At 41.1% G+C, this 22,561-nt stretch overlaps 1 long non-coding RNA gene across 1 annotated transcript; it reads left to right on the top strand.

Moving 5' to 3' along the window:
• The first annotated feature begins 1,638 nt into the window (after positions 1 to 1,638).
• LOC307030037 lies at positions 1,639 to 2,933 on the top strand. Its single transcript, XR_013805493.1, has 4 exons — positions 1,639 to 1,871; positions 1,948 to 2,019; positions 2,092 to 2,158; positions 2,243 to 2,933. It is a non-coding gene; the product is annotated as an uncharacterized lncRNA (long non-coding RNA).
• Positions 2,934 to 22,561: the final 19,628 nt, after the last annotated feature.

Below are 22,561 nucleotides of genomic sequence, written 5' to 3'. Positions count from 1 at the left end.
GATGGCTGAAACCAACAAGGAGCCATTTTTATTTGACAAACCTCAGGCTTTGAGTCTAAATGTGTAAAACACTCGACAGGCTGTAGGTCTTTGGGGATTAAACCACTTATTTGTGAGCATATTTGTTTGCTTTTCCGTTTAATATCTCAAATAGAATATATGGCCAATGAATGCTTTTTTCACAGGGTGGTGATCAGGTTGGTTTGAATGTCCCTGTGCTAATGTGTGTTCCTGCTTCAAGATAGTATAGCATATAGCAGCTACAACAGTGATAATAAATCAACCCACCAACATTGAGCCCGATGAGGCAAAACCATTTAGCTAATTTTGGCCTGATGAAAAGATAGGCCTCTTGGTGCACAAGCAAAGTCATAAAAACGTGCTTCTAATATCTCCTTATTATAGATGCAAATGTAATATATGTCATGTTATTCACAACTCTGTGATTCATACAAACGCTGTGTGGGTGTGTATTGATATTGGGGCAAACTGTGGCTCACTTATAGTTACATTCAGTGTGGGAATTTATTTCCTATTTTGGAACAAGTGCTTAGCTAACAGAAACAAGCAGAGTATTACTTTCTAGTGCAAACACTACACAAGGGAATTTCACTGAAAGTTCACCCAACCATTCTCATGGTCTAACACCTGCACATTAAACTTTTGAGACATTGAGCAACACAATGTAGGACACACTGTTTACATGGACATTACAGGACCCATACATCAACATGAGACTTCCATGAGTCTAACTCCGTCTAAACCAGGCCGCTATAAGCGCATGACCCCCCCCCAAAGTGGCTAATATTTATTATATAAAAGTTTTAAACTGAAGAAAAAATATTACACTTTCAAAATACTGTATTGCATTGTCTATCTTCCTCTCTATCTCTGTCAGTGCGTTGTTTAAATTGATTTAGGAAACCCTTTATTTTAGAATTGAACCAAATTTTATTATTCCTATACCTTGTTCTATATTTTATTAAATACTGAAACACAGGGAGTGTGTCTATTTCTTTGTACTGCCTCTGTCCTTTCTTTTGTCAACTGATACATTTGATCCAGTTTAATTGAAACTTTCATCAGTCTTTGACTTTGGACTGTTATCGGTATTAAATTGTCACAACGAGGATAAAAGGAAGGGTCTATTAAGAACGCTGTACTGTAGAAGTGCGGTTATGAGTGACTAACATAGCGGGAGAGCTTTGCTTCATTAGCTTGGGAATCTAATTGTAACAACTGCTGCTCCATTTCTACGCCTGACTGAATGGCTGGCCACCTGGTATTGTTTAAACCTTCTGAAGAAAGATGGAAAATGCAGATATCATCAAAACTTCTGTCAATCCTATTTACTGCATGTGGTTCATAGTTTCAGTTCAGCTTTATACTACTGTACATTTCAGCAGTTTAATATTTGTTCAGCTTGTTAAAAATGTGGTTGCTTTTACAGTCATTATCTTTTGTTAGTAAAAATATCACTCGTCACCGGCTTGATCTTCAATATCAAGATACATGTATTAATTATCCTTGCAAGAATGGAAGTAGTCATCACATACAGAGCTGCGTGGGATAAGTAGTTCCCAGATCAGTGTCCTTCACATGCTTAAATACAAGAGAGGGTATTATTCAATCACAAGATACATGTATACCGGTTCAAAGCAGTATTCTGTGCTGATGTGACCGGAGGTCTTCTCCCTCTGTGCCGCTGCTTGGCACCGGGCCAGCGCACCAATTGTGCGCACCGGCTATTTAAGCTGAGGTGCCAAACTGTGTCCCTCCCATTTCCGCTTCTCCTGTGGTGGTTGCAGCTTGGCGTAGTAACGCAAATTGTTTGGCGTGGCAGCATTCATGTCCTACTCTCTACCGGACAGGTAAAGTACTGTGCAGTCTGTCATTTATTCATGGTCAAAAGCTGCACACTGCTGACCCTTTCCCATCTTAGCGCAGCTGACGTCCGGGGTGTTAGAGGAGGCATTTGCTCCGCCAGAGGCTCCGTGATAGCGGCGTTGCACACTGTTGGTGAGTGCCGTTGTCTGCTCTCTTTAAATCTGCTGCGTAGTTCCCCTGCCTTATCAATTCTTTATGTCACAGCGGGATTTGGCTGTGGGATTTGCGGGTCTCATTCCCTCCCTTGTCGGTTCTGTGGCTGCACCGGGTGGTACGTATGAGCCCCTCCCCCATATTATAAATTACACCGTCACTTTCATACAGATTTTATAGTAATTCTAATCCTCTTTCCAAGGTTGTCCTAACTATTCTCGCTCCCCACCTTTGGCCATCATTCCCGTCCCGTGCTGCTGTTTTGGCTCTCTGAGTTTTGGGCTCTGTGAGCTTCGCTCCTCGCTGTGGACAGGTCCAGACTGCTTGCTCTGGCCTATTGCGGGAGCCGTTCTTGGCGTCAGGGAATGTTCCTAATACACGACTATAAGGACATTTATTATTACATTTGTGTATTCCTTGCCGTCCTTTACCTTTACTTTAATTTAAATTAATTTGTGTATTCCTTGCTGTCCTTTACATTTACTTTAATTTCATTTAATTTGTTTATTCCTTGCAGTCCTTTACATTTGCTTTAATTTGTTTATTCATTTCTTGTTTCCATTCATTCAGATTTGGTGTATTTTGTTGTTTTCTTTTGTTTATCCTTTTGTCAGAATTATAACCTTTTATCCTGTGCCGGACAGGTGCTGTGGGCCTGAAGCGGCAGACTCCCTGGTGGTGGCAGTGGTTTTCTTCACGTATCCGTTTTGAGTGGTGTGCAGTGTCACGGGTGATTTATTTTGGACCCCTTACTCCCCTTTTTGTTAACTGCCGCCGTGGTAAGCCAAACCCTGTCTGTTTCCCCACAGTGGGTATTTTATTCAAATGTATTGTGTGTGGTGTTTTTAGATATTTTGTATATTATAAATAAAACTGTATTCTGACCCTTAAAACTGTCTCTGCCCGTGGTGTGAAAGAACCTGATTGTCCTTGGCAGTATTAGACTTAGTTTTTATAATTTCCTGGGGGCGAAACTCCTCCAGGTGGCGTTGTCCACAACCGACTTTAAACACCTAACCTCGCCACACTTAGTTCAGATTAGCTAAGGCCTGCGTAAGCAATAAACATGACAGTCATAAGTCTATCTCCATAGAGGCTGAATCGTCATGTTAATCGTTGTCACATAGCTATCATATGCCTGAAACAGTGTGTCCTGACGCTCTTCTATCTAGTTTGGATACTACTTGGACCCCAAAGCAGAGACTGACAAAAATAAGGTTTCAATGTGTTTAATAAAGGAAGGTAGTCCGAGGCAGGTACTGACGAATGGGAGCTGGTCTGTGTTGTTTGTGTGGGCGTGGTGGCTGTCACTCCTGGCTCCCGGCTCAACCTCCACTCACCTGCTGCAATCAGCTTTGCACCCTCCCCGACTACACACCTGCTTTCCATCAAGCCATTTACAACGGCATATCAACGGAGGCTCCACAACCTTTCTCCGCCAGATCGTCAAGTATCAGCCGTATCTCGCGTCTCTCCTCCGGTACACAGCACCGTAGTGTGGAGTTGCATTAGGTAACGCGAGATACGGCTGATACTTGGGCATTAGTTTCTGTTATGGATCATTATCAACAGTCCTGCCAGTAACGTTACTATATTATCAATGCTACTTTAGTTATAGCCTGATATATGATAGCTAACTTTACAGTGTTGTGATGTGACGTTAGCTAACATTCTTTAGCTAACGCTGGTCACTCACCAAGATAGCTGCCCAGTTCTCCACTGGTTCTCCTCCCACCACAGCTCAATTTCTCTCCGATGGCCGTTATTTCTTCTAATCCTTGGCTGCTCCTGGTCTCTTGGACGCCTAGCAGGCTCATAATTATAAGGTTGTGGTCCGTCATATGCATTCGAATATTCATGTCCAACTTCTGTGTCTTCTGTGTCGAAACTAGCATTGGGATCCATGTTAATACGTTACACCGGCCGCTCTCCCCCTTGTGTCCCCCGTGTTACGTCACACGCGGGAGGTCACGTGCTGAGGCTTTTTTATGCGGAAGTGAACATTTCTTACAAAAACGATGCCAGATGTCACTGTAGTGTATATTTCTGTATATCTTTTTGAAAATCTAGTGTATTCATCATTTTCCTACACATTTATTCACAGGTTTCTTTAACCTGGAAGTTGCTCTTTAAAGAGCAGGTTGATCATGTGAGTGGGGACAGGTGTGCCTCATCTGCAGCCAGGAGTATACCAGCCACACACCAGCCCTGCAGAGACGGAGAGACAGAGTAGTGAGGGATAAAAGGAGCAAACAAGTAAAACACAACAACAAAAACCCCAAGCATAACATAACGCATACTTCCTGTTACGTGCACAGCTATGTTGGGCCTTTGTTATCATGTGCTACTCTGATATTAGAAGAGGACTTTCAGTATTTTCTCAACATCCTTCATCAATGCTACTTTGGCATTGCCACACTAACATGATAGACTGGTGTCAGCAAAAGTAAGCACGGCTCATACTTCAGCAGCACGCAGCTACAGCTTCCATGATTATAAAAGTTTCATTCACATTCAGCAACCCCTGCACTGATTCAAGCAAAGAGAACTAATTATCTTGCACAGCACACTTTTGTAGAGAATACAAATGCCCTCTATGTCTCCCCTGCTCCCTACAGTGTGCTAACACTGCAATGCATCTTTGACCAAGCTCATACAAATGTTGCTCTTGTAGCGTTTGTTGCTCGTTGCAGAATGAATAATTTATTAGTAATTCATTCGGTAGAATGCCTGCACTCTACTTGGGCTATCATAATTTATGTATAAAAAAATATTTTGGAGGACCCACCCGTAAAAACTAACCTAACATCAATAAATTGAAAAGTATCAAACCCAGATTATGGAAAATCAATGTCTTGAAGCTGTGCAGTTGGGCCTGTCTTGCTTTGGCACAAAGCGGTTTTAACCCACAATATTGTTCAGTCTGAACCGAAACTTCTACCTCGCGGCTTGACAGAGCCGAATTCTCTGTCCCTGCGATGCCGTTGGACTTGGTTGCTCCCGACCCAATGTGACGGAGAACTATTTGTGAAGAGTTTCTTAAACTCTGAGTGCACAGAATTGGAGATGCTATGTGTTTTCTTTGGCTCTGGAGCACAGGGAGCACAGGGATTGAGCAACAGCTGGATTTTCAGTCTTCTCACTTTTTTTCCACAGTCCGTACCAGAACTCAGTGGATGGATTACTAGTTACAAAAAGGAAAAGTCTGTTGAAGTTTAATATCCTTAATTAAGCTATTTACTTATTTAACAAACATGTTACTCTTAATACAAAATCATTGAAAGTGTGTCTGATTTGGTTGTTTCCATGTATATTGCTGGTTCAGCTCATGTTTACTGGAATGCAAGGTATTTGTAGTTCTGAGGCAGGGGGGGCAAATAAGTGACAACAACTTGGCCGTATTCTCACTTTACTGTCATTTTGATATATATATATATAGTAAATGTTTTTTTTTAATTACAAAACAGCAAGTTACATTCTAATAACATAAATCAATGGATTAACAGCAAAAAACCTTCACAGCCGATTGTTTCTTCAAGAAAAACAAAGTTGCTATAATATATGAATCACAGTGAATCGGTTATATTGTTTTTAGAGTACAGATTAATAATAGGAATTTCATCCCTGCATTAAAAACAGACTTGGACATTTTAACAATTGTATTCTTAGTTGTCGTTATCACCAAATCGTTTTTACTTGCAAGCGTGTCCTATAGAAGGATTGGAAAAATACTACGGAGCATTTTCATTATGACTTCTGCTCCTTGATTGGCAATCTTGTTTTAAAGAATTGTGTGTATTTGCCCTTACAACAACTGAACAGTGACATTCTGGAATTACACAGTAGCATCCATTGTTTTGGCTGATGTGCCACCATATCATCGAAACACATGCACAAATGAGGACATATGCGACTCTTACATTGTAGTGGACTGCTATATGTCAAAGAGATACTGTATGGTTGGCGATGCTCTCTTTTATTTCTGAACTGGCTGAATCAGTCAAGCATTTCGCTCCTAATTTGGCCTCATAGCTCTGATGGTGGTGATAATAAGCACAAAGAGATAATAAAACATACTCTAATGGAATAATAGTCTGGTCTTTTGAGTAACCTGGAAAAGCCAGCTGATGAATTTTTAAATGTTAATCTTTGAAGAAGCAGCAGGAGTGCACTCGTCAGTAAAATGAGGGGCTGCCAGGAATCTGCGGCATGATAATTAATTGTTGAGTCTTTACTGCGGGGAAGCATCTACCGAGACCCATCGCACATATTATACAGCTGTTAGCTTTTCAGCCAATTCAATGTTTTTTTCCGATCCCTCTACCCCCTTTGTGTGTGTGAGTACGTGTGCGTGCCTGTGTGTGTGTGTGTGTACACATATGTGCATACTTTCATGCATGTGTTTAAGCACCCCCTGAAGCCCTTGTGTATGTGAGCCAGATGTTACAGCTGGGATATCAACCTTGTTGACAAAGAGCAATGAGGAGCCCTATTGACTTGTGAGAAAGTTTGTTGTTATTATGCATGAGCTGCACTCAATTTGATTAATCCCTTAGCCCAAAGACGCATATAACACTTTGTGACCTTGTGACCCTTCCAAATTATCTTCAGTACTATTAACACGTTACGATAAACACCTCTGTCGCATGCATTTTGCTTGTGCTAAACATCTTTTGTATTCTTTATCTATGAATTAGTGGTTTAGCTTTTTAGCCGGCTCTGGATTTAATCTTTGCGTTGCAATGAGGGTAATGTTGACAGATACTGTTACATGGCTTTGAAATTATAATTTCTTTAATTTAGTGGGAAGTAATTAATTTGTAACTTCTTGATTTTAGCATGCATACTATTTCCATATCTAAAAGTCAAATGTGACCTTTCATATTTGTGCTGAACATTTCCTGTGACACTATCACATCCAGTTTTTGGTTGCACAGAACAAAATCTTTCCATTTTTATTTAGTAATTAACCCCAGTTGAGGCCTAAAGCTGCCCAAGTTAATGAAGTTGAGATTTCTGTACAGGATTAATTAGAGCTCAAATAGGAATAAGGGGGGGGATGGGGTTGGCTAAATAAACAATGTAATAAATGAGTCAGTGCATGGTCTTTAATGCACAATTAAATTGGGATTGTCTTGGGATCAGCCAAAGCACACAAGTATCTCTCTTAAGCTTGCTTCATATATCATGCTTTCACTCCTAATGGTTAGAGCCCAGCCAAGCAAGCCCCATGGTGGTTTTTAAAATACACAGACAAACACACAGACATATTCAATGATGTCTCATTACCAGCGACCAAAATAAACCCGAACACCAATTCAAATTCACCCAGGGGCTAAAAAATACATGACAGTAAATTAACATGGAAATCCAATGATACAAGGTACCAGGTGCTGCAAAAATTAGAGAGGTAGAAAAATAGACAACTATAAGTGCTACAATGCATTCCTGTTTTGGGCTTTTCCGATTGTGATCAGTATCAAAGGATACTTTTCAGTTTGTGTATCTGAGATCACATAGTTCCCTTATATAACCACCGTTATGGGACCACTTAACTATCGTGTCCCGAGGATAAAGTCTGCTCCAGCCCACTTAACCTCCAGGCAATCGATCAAATATTTTAGTTAGGACATGACCATTAGCTACAACACAGCCTTTCCCATTCAAGTCACCAGTTTTGGTCAATATACATTGCTGCATGCTCTAATGAAGAAAAATAACAAACAAATATGAGGCTATTGAAGGCAGTCTTGATTAAGCCACATTTTGCGCAATGTCTCATAGATATTCGTTTTAGCACACACCAAACCGTATTGTGGATATACTGTACATGAAACCACGCTGAATATTTTCCTTTAAGCTTAATTCCCTCAATATTTGGCCAAAATCGTTGCCATGTTTGTCGTGTTTCCATCCAGAAGTGTTAGTATAAAGTTGACTTCTTTGTCAAAAAGTACCGTAGCCAATCCAAAAAAATGTTTTAGTTGACTATCATCTTGCAACATTAATATTCACTGATAGTTAAGTCTTAACTTAATAGTTTATTGATTGACCGGTGCTTGAGTGGGGAGGACTTGCATTAAATGATGTTAAAGAGGTCCTATATTGAGGGTTACATAATGATACTACATGATCTCAGGACAGTACAGCTGGCAACTGAACTAAGTCTGTCAGTTATTACAACTGACAGACTTTCATTCCCATCCTTTCTATGATGACAAGTGGCTCAAAAATGCAAAAAGACTGGCCAAGTGTCAGTATCTCTGATGTGAGTTGCCTATTTGGCAGCAAATATTTTTGGCTCGCTAACTGTTGTCCATCAGAGGCACCATGAAGGAGGATGTAGCTCCTAGTTTACAAAAAGATAAAATATTTGCAAATGCTCTGAGAGCCATTCAGTGGATTACACTAACAACGTGTGGTAGATGGAAAGCTGTAATTGGCAGTCCTTTTCCTATTTATCCTTTTACTATTTTGTTTAAATATGTGTGGAGGGGCTTAATGGAGTGAAGGATGACTCATTTGCATTCAAACCAAAACTAAAATATTCATTTTTTAATGTCAGATTGACACCATTCTGTACTTTCTTTTGTGTCATTTAAACTGTTGAGGAAAGAGCTAGGCTTTGTGAAGTGTTCAAACTCAGTGAAACACTTTTGTTTGTGTGAGTTGAAGCACAGCAGACGGCCAAGACCATGCTGTGTAACATGTTCATTTGTCCATATTTCTTACGTAGTTCAGAAATGGGACCCTAACTCCTTCTGTTGCCTCATTCCTATATTTCTGACGGTGCCGTTTCCAAGAGAATTCTCTATCAGAGAAAAATCTGTGTGCAACAGTTCACTTTGCAGCACTTCACTCAACAATAAAGAGACAGAAAACCTCTGCAAGGGAAGGGGCCTGAAAGCTACTATGTGGTCGGATCCTTTACGCGTTCTTTAGCTTGCCTGTCTCACACAAGCCACATACAAATAGTACAACAAATTAGTACAGCTTCAGAATATTTAATAATACTATGTCAAAGAAAGCCGACAACATTGTACAAAAAATATGTTGTTCTTGTATTTCGTGTTATTCCCCAGCCGCTAGTACTGCACACAAATCACCTGTCACAAGAACAAAGGCTGTGTTTTGACAGTTTTGTCTTTTTTTTATTAACATAGTTACATTTTTTAGTTCACTTGCAATACAATGGAATATACATACATTTGTGACAATCTTGAAATCATGATGTTAAGTGCCAAAATGATGATGTGGGAACAAACACACACACTGTATCTCAACATCTGAATTTGTTTTTTTGCACCTGACGTTTATTATGGCAAACCTTATTTACAAAATGAAATGGTATGCATGTATTGTCAGCCATTATCAGCCAAACTGGCTAAACCGGTGATAAGATTTATTGCCGATTTAAACTATAGATAAGTCTTTGCTTTGATCAAAACTGCCCTGAAGCTTTTCCGCTATTTCTCTTGGGTTGCATTGCACAGCAAATGTTGTGCTTCCTGTTGGATCACACTGTGGTGGACTTCCTCCAGTTATAGGATATGTGTTATGCATTAGATATCCTGTCCTCTGGCTAGTGAATGCAGAATATTTGAGCTTATTTGAACACACATAGAAAATCCTACTTTGGATATTTGTTTGTCTTTATACTGTATGTTGTTCTTCGCCAAATAATAATATCATGAAATCATCCTTTATTAAGATGTGGATACATCTTGAAGACAATAAAGTGTTTTTCAGAGAACGTGAATATTTTCAATCAATTTCTTGGATTCACTTCTTCGTCCAACCTTTTTTTTTGTCTTTGGACAAACATAACTCCAACATCTTATCAAGAAACAATCAATCATTCAACAACAATCAAACCAGCCACAATTTATAATATCAAAAATGTTATTCACACATCAAATATATCTATACGTTATACTTTTCCTGTTTTCTGGCATTTATTTTGTTAACCTATATGTTCACTTATTTGTAAAGACATTTGAATGGAACTGCCTCTATGAATGTATAATCATTATTCAAATATTATAATTATTAGTTAGAAGGATGTTAATCCTGCTGCAAGACAGATTGAACTAGTGTGAGAGTTAATCACCTGGTGCCAAAAGAAGACCTGAGCGCCAGTTATCCATAATCTTATGGAAGAAAAGCAGATCAAAGAGTAAAGATGGCACTTATCCACTTTATCCTAGCCTAATGCCAGGTCTCATGTATGCTCTGGAAGTCTCTCATTAAGCCAATGCAAGGTGGCAAATAAATTGACTCAGCTTACTTTTCCTTCCAATAAGTCCTTTTGACTGAACCATAAAAAAAACATTTCTCTCACTCTATTTGCCCATTTACCCTCTCAGCCATGCAAGTTTAAAGCAAAAGCGTCTTTATCTGCCATGTGATCCCAACGCACCCACAATTGTCTATCCTTAAAACTACCTAACACCCTCACATGGTAATCCTAGTTTTCTTAGTCTTGTGTAAAATGTCACAACAACACTAGTGGATATGCTTAATTTACCAATCCTGAGAAAAACAGAGGTGGTAGGCACAAAAACATGAACTAGGTCCGAAGTATTTATATCATGCAATACAATAGCCCCACATACTCAGGTCCACCCCAACTCACAGTTATGTGATGAGGCCCTCTGTGTCACGAGCGTCAACGGGGGGAGTGCCAGTGGAACATGCGCCGGAGCCTCGCAGCGGCGAAACTGTGGCGCGCTTACGGTAATTGCACCGCATATGCCCTTAAAGGTGAGCCGCATTTGCGCTTCGGATGAGGCCCCCTCCGCGAGATGAGGCCCCCTCCGCGAGATGAGGCCCCCTCCGCGAGGTCAGGCCCCACCAGTTAACCGAATATTTTCCGTCTGACGAATTTTTTAAACAATGACAGAAAAATCGGAAAGCAGTCCTTCATTTTGACAGATTAGAATAAACTCGGAAAAGCGCCAAAGCTTCCCCGCAGCGAGGCTCCGATGTTATGCCGTGTTATGCATGCTCGCCAAAAAGGACATTTATATTGTTTCCAAACCAGCTTTGCCGTACAAAACATTCAAATGTCCGGGAGTATTTGCTTTACGCTGTGCGCGCTCCCGCGAGGTGCAGTGGGCATGCATAACACGGCATAACACTGGCGCTAGCAGTCAGTTCACGAGCGTGCGTACTACCCCCCACTCCCTCCGTTGACAGTTCACAAGTGTGCTCTCTCTCTCGCTCTCCACCCCCCCCCCCCCCCCCCCCCCGTCAGAGTTGTGTACAGAGTAGACCGATGGGTAATAATGGATTTTGGTGGAAATGTTACGATCCTGTCCGTCAAAATGACGGGCAGCAAACAGGTCTAGCGCCACCTCTGGGCCCCACGCAGTCTGCGTGATCTGCGTGTAAGTAGGGGCGGGCCTGCACATACTACCCTACCCTTGTGGCACTTACAGTACGATGTTTAACAATTCTTATATTCTTAGATGGTAATAATAAATGGATAAAATAAATCCATGGGTATCCATGTTAAAATCAGCAGGGACAAGGGTTTTCAAACAGGCATAAACTGACCAAAATAAAGACAATGGAAAGCCTTTTGTGTTTAAAACTGAGTTAATGTGAATACTCCATATGAACAAAGGCTCACAAGGATCAAAAAGATCAATATCAAAGACACTGGGGTAATAAATGCCACTATAATGGCAACATTTAGACCTCAGTTCTCTTGTTCAGGCGTCAAACGCCCAAAATGTGACAGCCAGGTTGGAAGAGATAAAGAAGCAAAGTGTTGGGGGATGAATATAAGTGGGCTCTCTCTATACCCAACACGAAAAAAAACTGATGTTTGCTCTGCTAGGTTACACTCAAAGGTCCCTTTCAAAACACTGTCATGTTTTTCAGAAAACCCCATTGTGGCTGTTAAACATGGACACCAATTGAACATGACAACACTGTAGGACCTCCCTCTTGTGGCACCAGCCTCGTGGACAATGCTCTATCTGCCCTTTGCTCCAAACTCAAGCAGTTCCCCAATCCCCACACTAGAACAATGGTACATGGTAAACAATATACAATATGACTCAAAAGGTTGTTTTGCTATTCAGTGGCCTTGTGCCAAACTGTACTGCATTTAGGTTAAACAGAGTGAATATACAGTAAGAGCTGCATCAGTGACTATCTTTCTCCTATTGAAAATAGCATGGACACGGGGTCACTGATGTCAAATTCAGGGCCACACATTAGATACAATTCCAACTATAGGTGGAAACCAGATTCAGCTTCAGGCAGAATTCAAATGGATTTTTGATCGTGTGGCCTTATCTCCAGAGAGAATTGGTATATCTATATTGTAGTGGAATTTTGTAATTCTGTTTGGGGTTCGCCTTGTGTGGATTTAGTGATTTGTTACTGTTGTCGGCTTACCCTCTTCTGTTGGTCCTCATATTATCATTGTTATTGTTTCAATGAGCGTTTGACTGCCAGGGGGGAAGCACAGCGCTCTAAACATGTTGCTGTAGCTTGCAACAAAGATGAGGGAGTATTTACGATAGCGTAGGTGAAGTTATTTCACTTCATTGTTAATGGTATGCAGTGAAAAGGTCGTCAAGTGTCTGTGAATGTGAATAAATCAATCCCTAAACTGATGACTTTAGATGGCATTGACACTGTCAACTGAGAAATGCTAACTAACAAACCCCAATCAACATGTCAATGGCAGAGTATGGAGAGTGTTCTTCAACCACAGTTAATTTAGATTTCTTTGGTGGGTTTTTTTCCGCAGAAACTGTAAAGCAGCTGATAAAGGCTTTGAAAAAAGAGGAGAAGAGAAGAACATAAAAACTATTCAAATCATATGGTCATTACCATTCAAGCAGAGTTGTTTATTTAACACTTTACGTGATTAACAAGTGGAAGCGCTCCTCCAAATTTCTCCCATTTACACAGTGTGCATAATGATTTGTGATTACTCCGCATTACATGTGAATTGATGTTCTAGCTCAGTGTTTCTTAAAGTGGGGGGCGCGCCCCCCTGGGGGCGCACAGGCATGACAGGGGGGACGCAAGAGACCAGGAGGAAAAATGTTTTTAAAATAAAAAAAATCATAATAAAAAATTATTGATTCGATAATAATATGATACAGTACAAGTAAGTCTGGGTCTCTGTGTTTCATTCAAGCTTGTGTGTGTGTGTGTGTGTGTGTGTGTGTGTGTGTGTGTGTGTGTGTGTGTGTGTGTGTGTGTGTGTGTGTGTGTGTGTGTGTGTGTGTGTGTGTGTGTGTGTGTGTGTGTGTGTGTGTGTGTGTGTGTGTGTGTGTGTGTGTGTGTGTGTGTGTGTGTGTGTGTGTGTGTGTGTGTGTGTGTGTGTGTGTGTGTGTGTGGAACGAGCACACCGGAGATCGTTGTTGTTAGCTTCTGGTGCTAGCGAGCTAGTGGCCGCGTCTCAAACGGTTTGGTCACAATTAATGTAAACAATTATTTCCGAGGCACATGTTTATATGATCATTATAGTTATATACAAATAAGAGAATCAATGAAAAACAGGTATGAAATACTATATGACATTAAAAAAAGAATAAAGTTTAAAAGGGGAGTAATTTGTAAAATATCCATAAAGAAATAGTAAATCTGCTTACAGTTCTGTTTCAAATGGGTATTCAGAGATGTATCCATAGATCTCTTCATTTTGCTCTCAAAGTGCACCAGATTGATGCTTTTAACTTCAATAGTTAAAAATAAATCTTCCCGGGGGAGCTTGCCCCCTATGTTAGGTCCACTCCCCACTTATAAAAATAGCACTTTACCTCTGCTTACACCTATATGCCGTGAGCTGATTATCGAGCCTTCATTGTAATAGTCGCGGGTACACTGTGTGTGTGCGTGGGGAGTGTTGCAGTAGAAAATTCAACTGTATAGACCGGTACATTAATGGGAAACCCTAAATGTTTGAGCACCTCGAAACGTCAAACTAGCCCACAGCATCTCCAAAAGAAATCTCTGGCGCCGCCACTGAGCCTGCAACCACGTTTTGAAGGAATGTGCAGTGCAAAACAGGCTCATTGCAGCCACTAATGCTGTGATAAGACACACTTTTCTGCCCAAAATTGTTCTAGCAAAGGGATTGCACAATTGTATTAAGAATTTATTTCTTTGACCACACAGACTTATGGAGCATTGTTTTATTATCACTGTTCTAGCAAAGTGATTTTTTATTTTTTTTTGAAAGGAATGCTCACGTTCATATTGATGTATTTAATAAATGTTAACTTGGCCCATTACGTGACTATTTGTGTTGGGGGGGCCCAACTTTTTTTTTTCTCCAAAGGGGGGGCCTGACAGAAAAAGTTTGAGAACCACTGTTCTAGCTACATATATACACTGTGTGTTTCTATACATATATTTATTATATTATATAAAGAAAAGAAAGGTAGCTTTACCAGGAGGACATAGTGGGGAAAGATAGCAGGGAAGTCACGCTACTTCATCCTACATGGAGACAGTCATAGTGACCAGTTGGAGCCTCCGATGCTACAAGAAGAACGATATCCGTCGTCTGCATTTAACAAGCAACTGTGGATCACGCAACCATGACATATATATCACTCTAAGGAAACCAACCACGCATATGCGTGTGAGTCTCATTTTGAAATGCAGATTGCTATCCCAATGGTTACAGAGTTTAAAACTGACATGTATGCAAACATTGTGGCCTCTTTAGACTTGGAGGTTGGATAATTATATTTATAATGTAGTGCAGCAAAATGCATTGCCACCACTTACAACGGAGAAGATGACCTTCCTGAAAGAGCAAGCACCAGTCTAACATTACCTCAGCTAAATAAAACACATAATACGTTTGAATGGAACGCACAGATCAACATACCTGATCCTTCAGTGTCGCTCTAATGTATAGCCTGAGGCAACGCTATTAACAATGTGAGCAAATGTGTTTTTGAACCACACACAGTGAAAAGTATTGGGAAAATGATATCCAAATGAACAATTAAATAATAATATTAAGCCACTAAGATGCAAATTGCTTTCATGTTATGATGATATAAACATTCACATACATCAACAATCACCGTACTGGTTTATGATAATGACAACAATACTGAAGTGCACACCTTGCATTTGACCCTGTGATGCTACCTTAGCTGTTCATGTTTAATATTGCTTTTTGCCTGTGTATTTACTTCTCCAATCACAAGCCTCATTAGATAGCTCATGTAGCATGACCAATATCCCCACTTCCTCCATCGTGTAAACACAGAATATAGGTCCTGCTGATGTTACTCAGCAGTCAATACAAAATGGAGAATAATGTTTTACGGTTTTTGTTTGACCATAAAATGAATCCTTACACTTGAAAAACCAGACACCTTCTCATAAAATAATGTTGTTCTTGGGCCAATAATGACAAATGGTTCCCGTTTGTGTATTGTGAAATTACTTAAAGAATTATTCAGTGAAAACTTGTATTTCCACATAATGTAGGCATCCTCAGAATCATCATTACATTTTGAAAACATTTGAACATGCATTGATTCTATCTTGTGCTATCCATACACTATGTATTCTTTGTTAATATCTGCTTATAAATTATTATCAAAACTAAAGTATGTTAATGTTATTCATATAACTAGAATACAGATAAATACATATAAGACATACAATTCACTGTCACTCTTGTATCTGAAAATCTACTCCCACCATACATGCCAGGAGATTCTATTCAGAAGAGCCTGTCCTCCTACAAAAAACTACCATATAGGCCAATTGTTCATGCCCTTATTATAAACCAGAGACACATGTTAAAGTGTATGTTGTTTCTTACACGATGTGTAAGAAACAACATGCTCCAGGCACAACAATAAAACCGGATATATTCCCCTCACTGTCAAATGATTACACAGTGATATCTGCATTACTCATCCACTAAAAAACATCAGTTTATCATTGTTAATTAGACCATATTGATTGGTTTAAATTGTGCACAATGTTTTTGTGTTTTTAACCTTCGATTCAGAGAAACAAATATTTTTTTCGGAGTTTAGACACTACAGTTTCCGAAGACACTACACTACCCAGAATCCCCAGCTGTCGTTTGGGACTACAACATCCGCCTTGCTTTACAAACCCCTGATTAATCATCAAGCCCTGTGATTGGATGTTGGAGTGGCAGTGCGACAAGGTTACGCTGAGCGTCAAACAGCTCTATGAAATGAAATGGAACCAAGTCAGACTTTCCAAAACTGGAATTGGACGGGTCCAGCCCCCCCCCAGAGCTACACACGCTGGCTATTGTGTGTTTCGCAACATGTTCTATGGCACGTCTCTTTATAAGACGTTTTCGTATTTCCCATAATTAGAAGTTGCCAGTATTAAACTGTGTACACCCTGGAGGTTTAGGGGATACGAAACACAGTGGTGTTATCACATTTAAAACATAATTAATTAATGGGTGAATTAATATACCCTGATGACACCTAAGGTCAGAAGAGCTTTATTTAAAAGCTGGTCTTATGTCTGTGACCCCTCCTGTTGTTCATTGATAAGCCTGAAACATGTACTTGTCAAGGTTCAGAGGCAAATTTTGCAAATATGGCAGTAGCCATCGATCATCATAAGATATACTTTATTGATCCCAAGTTGGGAAATGTTTTTGTTACAGCAACATACTACTTTGTTCTACTCCACTACAATTCAGAGGTTAACCTGGTATTTTTACTCCACGACATTTATTTTAGTTACTTTGCAGATTCTGATTAATGATGTGAAATATAAACAACCCTTAAATCAGACTTTAGTTACACCTGAGTCAAATTCAGGGAAGGTGATTGTCAAGTGCCAAAATAAACTATGCAATATATTGGACGTTAAGTACTTTGTCAAACTTCATATTTATCTGATGATAACCCCAACGTTTTTTTCTTATTCAAAAGAAGACCTTAACTTAAAGCAGTGGTTCTCAAACTTTTTCTGTCATTCCCTACTTTGAACAGGTGGGCCTTTTCAAGCCCCACCTGTTCCTCATCGCTCCAATAAAATGGTAGGCCAAGCTTAAAATTGTCAAATGTATCGTTCTATAACAGGGGTCTCCAACCTTTTTTAGGATGAGAGCTACTTTCAAAAAATAAAACAAGTCGTGAGCTACATTTACTCCTCTTTTTTTTGTTTTTTTGCACTGTATATATTTAGCACATTTGAACATTATTATATGCTTACCTTTAACCTTTGTGTGCTGTTTGGGTCTGTGGGACCCGTTTTCAATGTTCACTAAAAGAAAAATGTATGCAATTTAATTATTTTAACCTGCTTTATTTGGGGGTGGACTTCACCTCCTCTAAAGGGGTCCTGGGGCATGCACCCCCGGGAAGATTTTTTTTTTAATGTTGAAGTGAAATGCCTCAATCTGGTGCACTTTGAGCAAAAAATGAATTTATGGATACAGCTCTCAACACACTGAAAGGGAGCTGTATACTTTTCAATAATCCAAACATCTTTAGAATATGATCAAAACCAATAACAAATTATTTAAACTTGTTTATTCTTATCTTATGTTACCTAGTTAGCATGCTTTCTTTTTATTTATGCATATTTTACTAATCACTCCCCTTTTAAACTTTTTTTTTTTTTTTTACTGTCCTATAGCACACATTGGAATGATTTCTTACTTTATTTGTTACACCTAGGCTATATTAAATAGATAAATGTGTGCTCTCTCTAGCTCTCTCGCTCTCTCTCTGTCTCGCTCGCTCACGGAGGCTGTGTGCTCCTCCGTGGCGATGACGGCTTGCGTTAAAAAATTATAATAAACATATGCCTATTTGTAAAGTGGGGGGACACAAACGGGATTTCGAAAAGTGTCACGGTTAAACTCCTTGTGAAGTGGTGAGGTGCCGGTCCACATTGCTTTTCTTCCCGACTGCAACGCTGTAAATGATTTTGGTTTCAGTTGTGTGTGTGTGAGCAGGCTCGGATTGGCCATCGGGAGATTCGGGACTTTTCCCGGTGGGCCGCTGCCTTTGGTGGGCCGCTGCCTTTGGTGGGCCGCTGCCTTTGGTGGGCCGCTGGCTCTGACATAGGTGGGCCGTGGACTTTCACAGCGCCGCTGCGCCGGTACCACACCCGCCGCCGCAAAAACCCGCCGTTGCGAGGCTCCAGCGGTTCCGGAGCTGTGAAAGTCCACCGCCGTTGCGAGTCTCCGGCTGTAACAGTCCACTAATGCCCGCGAGGACCCAGGTTCGATTCCGGCCAGAGGTCCAAAGAATTTATTTTAAAAAAAAATAAAAAACTCCCGTTCATCGCGTCCATTCGCAACCCACCTATCACATCTCTGCGCCCCACCAGTGGGGCGCGCCCAACACTAATACTACACTAATAGTACAAAAATACTTTATAAAGAAAAGGTTTCTAGGATCTACTAGGATACTCAATAGTGCACTAGATTCGACTAGTATGCTCAATGTTTACACAAGGGAGTACAGGCAAGACGAACCGACAAAAGACAAAAAGAGAACAGGGCTACATATACACACAACGGTTAATGGGGCACAGGTGAAAACAATCATGAGCAGGAGACCACAATCAAGCTGGCATGTGACACACAACGACAGGAAGTGTAGACACCTGAAAAGAGAGGACAGAGTCAACATCAAAATAAAAGGCCACAAGAATAAACACAAAACAATAAACGAACAGAACTCTAACGCTGAAACCTTACAAGTCTCTCGATTTTAAGCTTATGCATTGTACCATGAACCTGTATAGACCTGTAACAGTCAACTGCATGAGGAGTTGGAAAGGTAGTAAAGAATATCTTTAAAAACTACAAAAAAATCGCTTTCTATCTGCTGTGCACCGTTATGGTGTAAATATAACCTATCTACCAATTGGATCAAATATAAAAGTCAGCCGAATTAGTGTTGATACTGTGAGGAGACATATTGTGTGAAAAGAAATGGAAGATGTTGTTTAATTTCTAATATATTTATGATCCACGTCACGTATTCAGTTTTGGCGTCATTTCTTACAGTTTGTCAAAAGGTCTTCTGATTAGGGCTCTATACATAAATATCTACGGCAGATATGTAATATTTAATGCAGCCGAACCGTGTATTACAATCCCGTTATGTGATGACTTCCAAAGAGAAAAGAAAGAACACTCGGAATAAAGTATTTTATTTAAAAAAAATGTTTTCCAGATTTCATATCGCATAAACACCATATCCCGACATGCATTGCGGCTAAAACAATTGATGTTTTAGCCTGAAAAAATAAAGGTGTCTCTCAGAATCGAAAGACAAAAACCTATGGGAAAAACACAAAAGCATTGTATTTTAGTTGATGATCACTGCAAATATCACTGTTAAATCATTTGATCATTGGTTTTATTATGAAAACATTGAGACCAGAAATACTGTTTTCAACCCATAACTTCACATGGAGGCTGCCGCATACCTCAAATCATCTTCGTAATATCTATCAAACTATAGATCCTACATATCGACTGGACGTGGATTCTAAAAGTACAATATACACTTCTCGCTAGAAATCTAATCATAAAGCGTTTTAATGGCCAATATCCTACAATTTAGGATTTTACATCGAGGGTTGTGTTAGGAACCTTGACAGACACTTGGACTCAAACGCACGACTCAAAAGAAAGTTTGTTCAAAAAAGTCTTTACTTTGGAAAAGTATAAAGTTCAAACAAAAATCACTCCTGAGAGGCAAAACATAGCAAAACAAATTACAAACTAAATAAACTTGACTATGGTGACAAAGTACAATAATCTCTTGGCGAGACAAGCTGGATCTCTAAATGGCACAAGGCACAAGACGAACTGGCACAGGACAAAGGGAGACAGGACTATTTATACATGAGGTAAGGGGGAACAGGTGGAAACAATCAGGGGCAGACGCTGACGATGGCGGGAAAACACACAAAGGGAGGAAGTAAGGGGACCTGAAATGAGAGACAAGAGGTAAGTACAAAAATAAAACAGGAAGTGCAATGACAGGACTAGACAGGTGAACAAAAAGACTTGACTAAACATAAATCTAACCTGGGCTATGAACTAAACTTGAAACAATAACACGAACCTGATTAACATGACATGAATAATTTAGCAGACATGACGGGATGTTACAGTACCCCCCCCTCTAGGGACGGCTCCTGACGTCCCAGGAACTTCTGGGTGATCCCGATCAAAATCATAAATCATGGCCGGATCAACAATGAAACTCGCTGGGATCCATGCTCTCTCTTCTGGACCGTACCCATCCCAGTCCACAAGGAACTGTCTTCCTCGCCCACGCTTACGAACTGCCAGCAGTCTCTTTACGGCGTAGACGGGGCCTCCTTCTACCATCTGGGGGGGTGGAGGGGGTTTAGAGGCGGGCACCAATGAGCTCTCCCTGACCGGCTTGATCTTGCCAACATGAAACGTTGGATGGACCTTTAATGACCTGGGTAGACGTAACTGCACAGACACCGGGTTTATCATCTTCGATATCGGGAATGGACCAACAAACCTTGGAGCTAGCTTTCCCGACATGACGTGGAGGGGTAAGTTCTTGGTAGCTAGCCAAACTCTTTGTCCAGGCCGATACGGTGGAGCAGGTCTCCGGCGTCAATCCACCACCTCCTTCATCCGACTGGCACTGCGCAAGGGAGCCAGATGAGCACCGGCCCAGATCCGGCGGAACCGACGGACCATAGCTTGAGCTGATGGGACCGTGACCTCGGCCTCATTGGCAGGGAACAGAGGTGGTTGGTAGCCGTGCACACACTGGAACGGTGTGAGTCCTGTTGCGGAAGTGGGCAGCGTGTTGTGGGCGTACTCCACCACCATCAGGTGCTTGCTCCAGGATGCCTGGTTCTGGGAGACCAGGCAACGCAAACAGGTCTCTAGTTCCTGGTTAATGCGCTCTGACTGGCCATTCGACTGGGGGTGATATCCTGAGAAAAGGCTCACGGTGGCTCCAAGGAGATGACAGAACTCCTTCCAGAAATGGGAAATGAACTGTGGGCCCCGGTCTGACACAATGTCCCTGGGAAAACCATGAATGCGAAAGACATGACGTAACATGACCTCTGCCGTTTCCTTGGCAGAGGGAAGCTTGGATAGTGCTATAAAATGTGCCATTTTACTAAATCTTTCCACCACTGTCTTGACGATGGTGTTACCTTCTGATATTGGTAGTCCGGTGACAAAGTCCATCGAGATGTGGGACCATGGCCGATGAGGAACAGGAAGTGGCTGCAGCAACCCCATCTGTGCTTCAGTGGAGGTCTTGTTCCTGGCACAGACAGTGCAGGCCGCAACATATTCTGCCACCTGCTTCCTCATAGCCGGCCACCAGAAACGTTGCTTGATCATGAAGGTTGTGCGTTTCACTCCAGGATGACAGGTGAGCATAGACGTGTGAGCCCAGTGTATTACTTGTGATCGAACGGAAACAGGGACAAACAACCTATTTCGTGAGCAACCACTAGGTGCCGGGGTCTCACCATTTGCCTGCTTCACCACTGATTCTATTTGCCATGAAACTGCTCCAACCACACGGTTAGGTGGAAGGATGCTCTTGGGCTCTTTGGCAACAGATTCAGGATCGTACGAATGTGACAATACATCAGGTTTAACATTCTGTGTGCCTGGTCTGTATGACAATACAAAATGAAACCGATTAAAAAAAACAATGACCATCTAGCCTGGCGTGAGTTCAGTCTTTTGGAGTTCTTAATGTATTCCAGGTTTCTATGGTTAGTCAAAACTACAAATGGTTGCTCAGCCCCCTCCAACCAATGACGCCATTCCTCCAAAGCTGTTTTAACTGCCAAAAGCGCCTTATTCCCCACATCATAGTTCCTTTCTGCAGATGTCAATTTACGTGAAAGGAACGCACATGGGTGTAGCTTGTTGTCCTGGACAGATCTTTGGGACAGCACCGCCCCAATGCCATCGTTGGAGGCATCCACCTCAACGATGAATTGTCTCTGTGGGTCAGCCACTGTGAGGATTGGGGCAGTCGTGAACAGTTTCTTGAGCTTCTGGAAAGCTTCATCCGCCTGTATATTCCACTCGAACATGACATGGGGAGAGGTTAAAGCATGTAGAGGTGCTGCAATGCCACTAAAGTTTCTTATAAACCTCCTGTAAAAGTTTGCAAAGCCTAAAAATTGTTGCACCTTTTTCCTGTTGGTGGGAGATGGCCAATTGGGCACTGCACTGACCTTCTCTGGATCCATCTGGATTTGGTTGGCCGAGATGATGTACCCCAGGAAGGAGACGGTCTTGACGTGAAACTCACACTTTTCAGCCTTGCAGTAGAGTTGATTCTCCATCAGGCTTTGCAGTACCTGGCGGACATGATGGGTGTGGGTCTCCTCATCGGGTGAGAAGATCAAGATGTCATCGAGATAAACAAATACAAACTTGTTGAGATAATCCCTCAGCACATCGTTGAGAAATGACTGAAAAACTGCTGGAGCATTGCATAATCCAAATGGCATGACTAGGTACTCGTAG

The sequence above is a fragment of the Notothenia rossii genome, assembly GCF_949606895.1.
Source record: "Notothenia rossii genome assembly, chromosome: 2".
In the NCBI taxonomy this organism is placed as follows: domain Eukaryota; kingdom Metazoa; phylum Chordata; class Actinopteri; order Perciformes; family Nototheniidae; genus Notothenia; species Notothenia rossii.
Note: the sequence above shows the minus strand (reverse complement) of the source record. Positions and strands in the feature narration are given on the sequence as shown.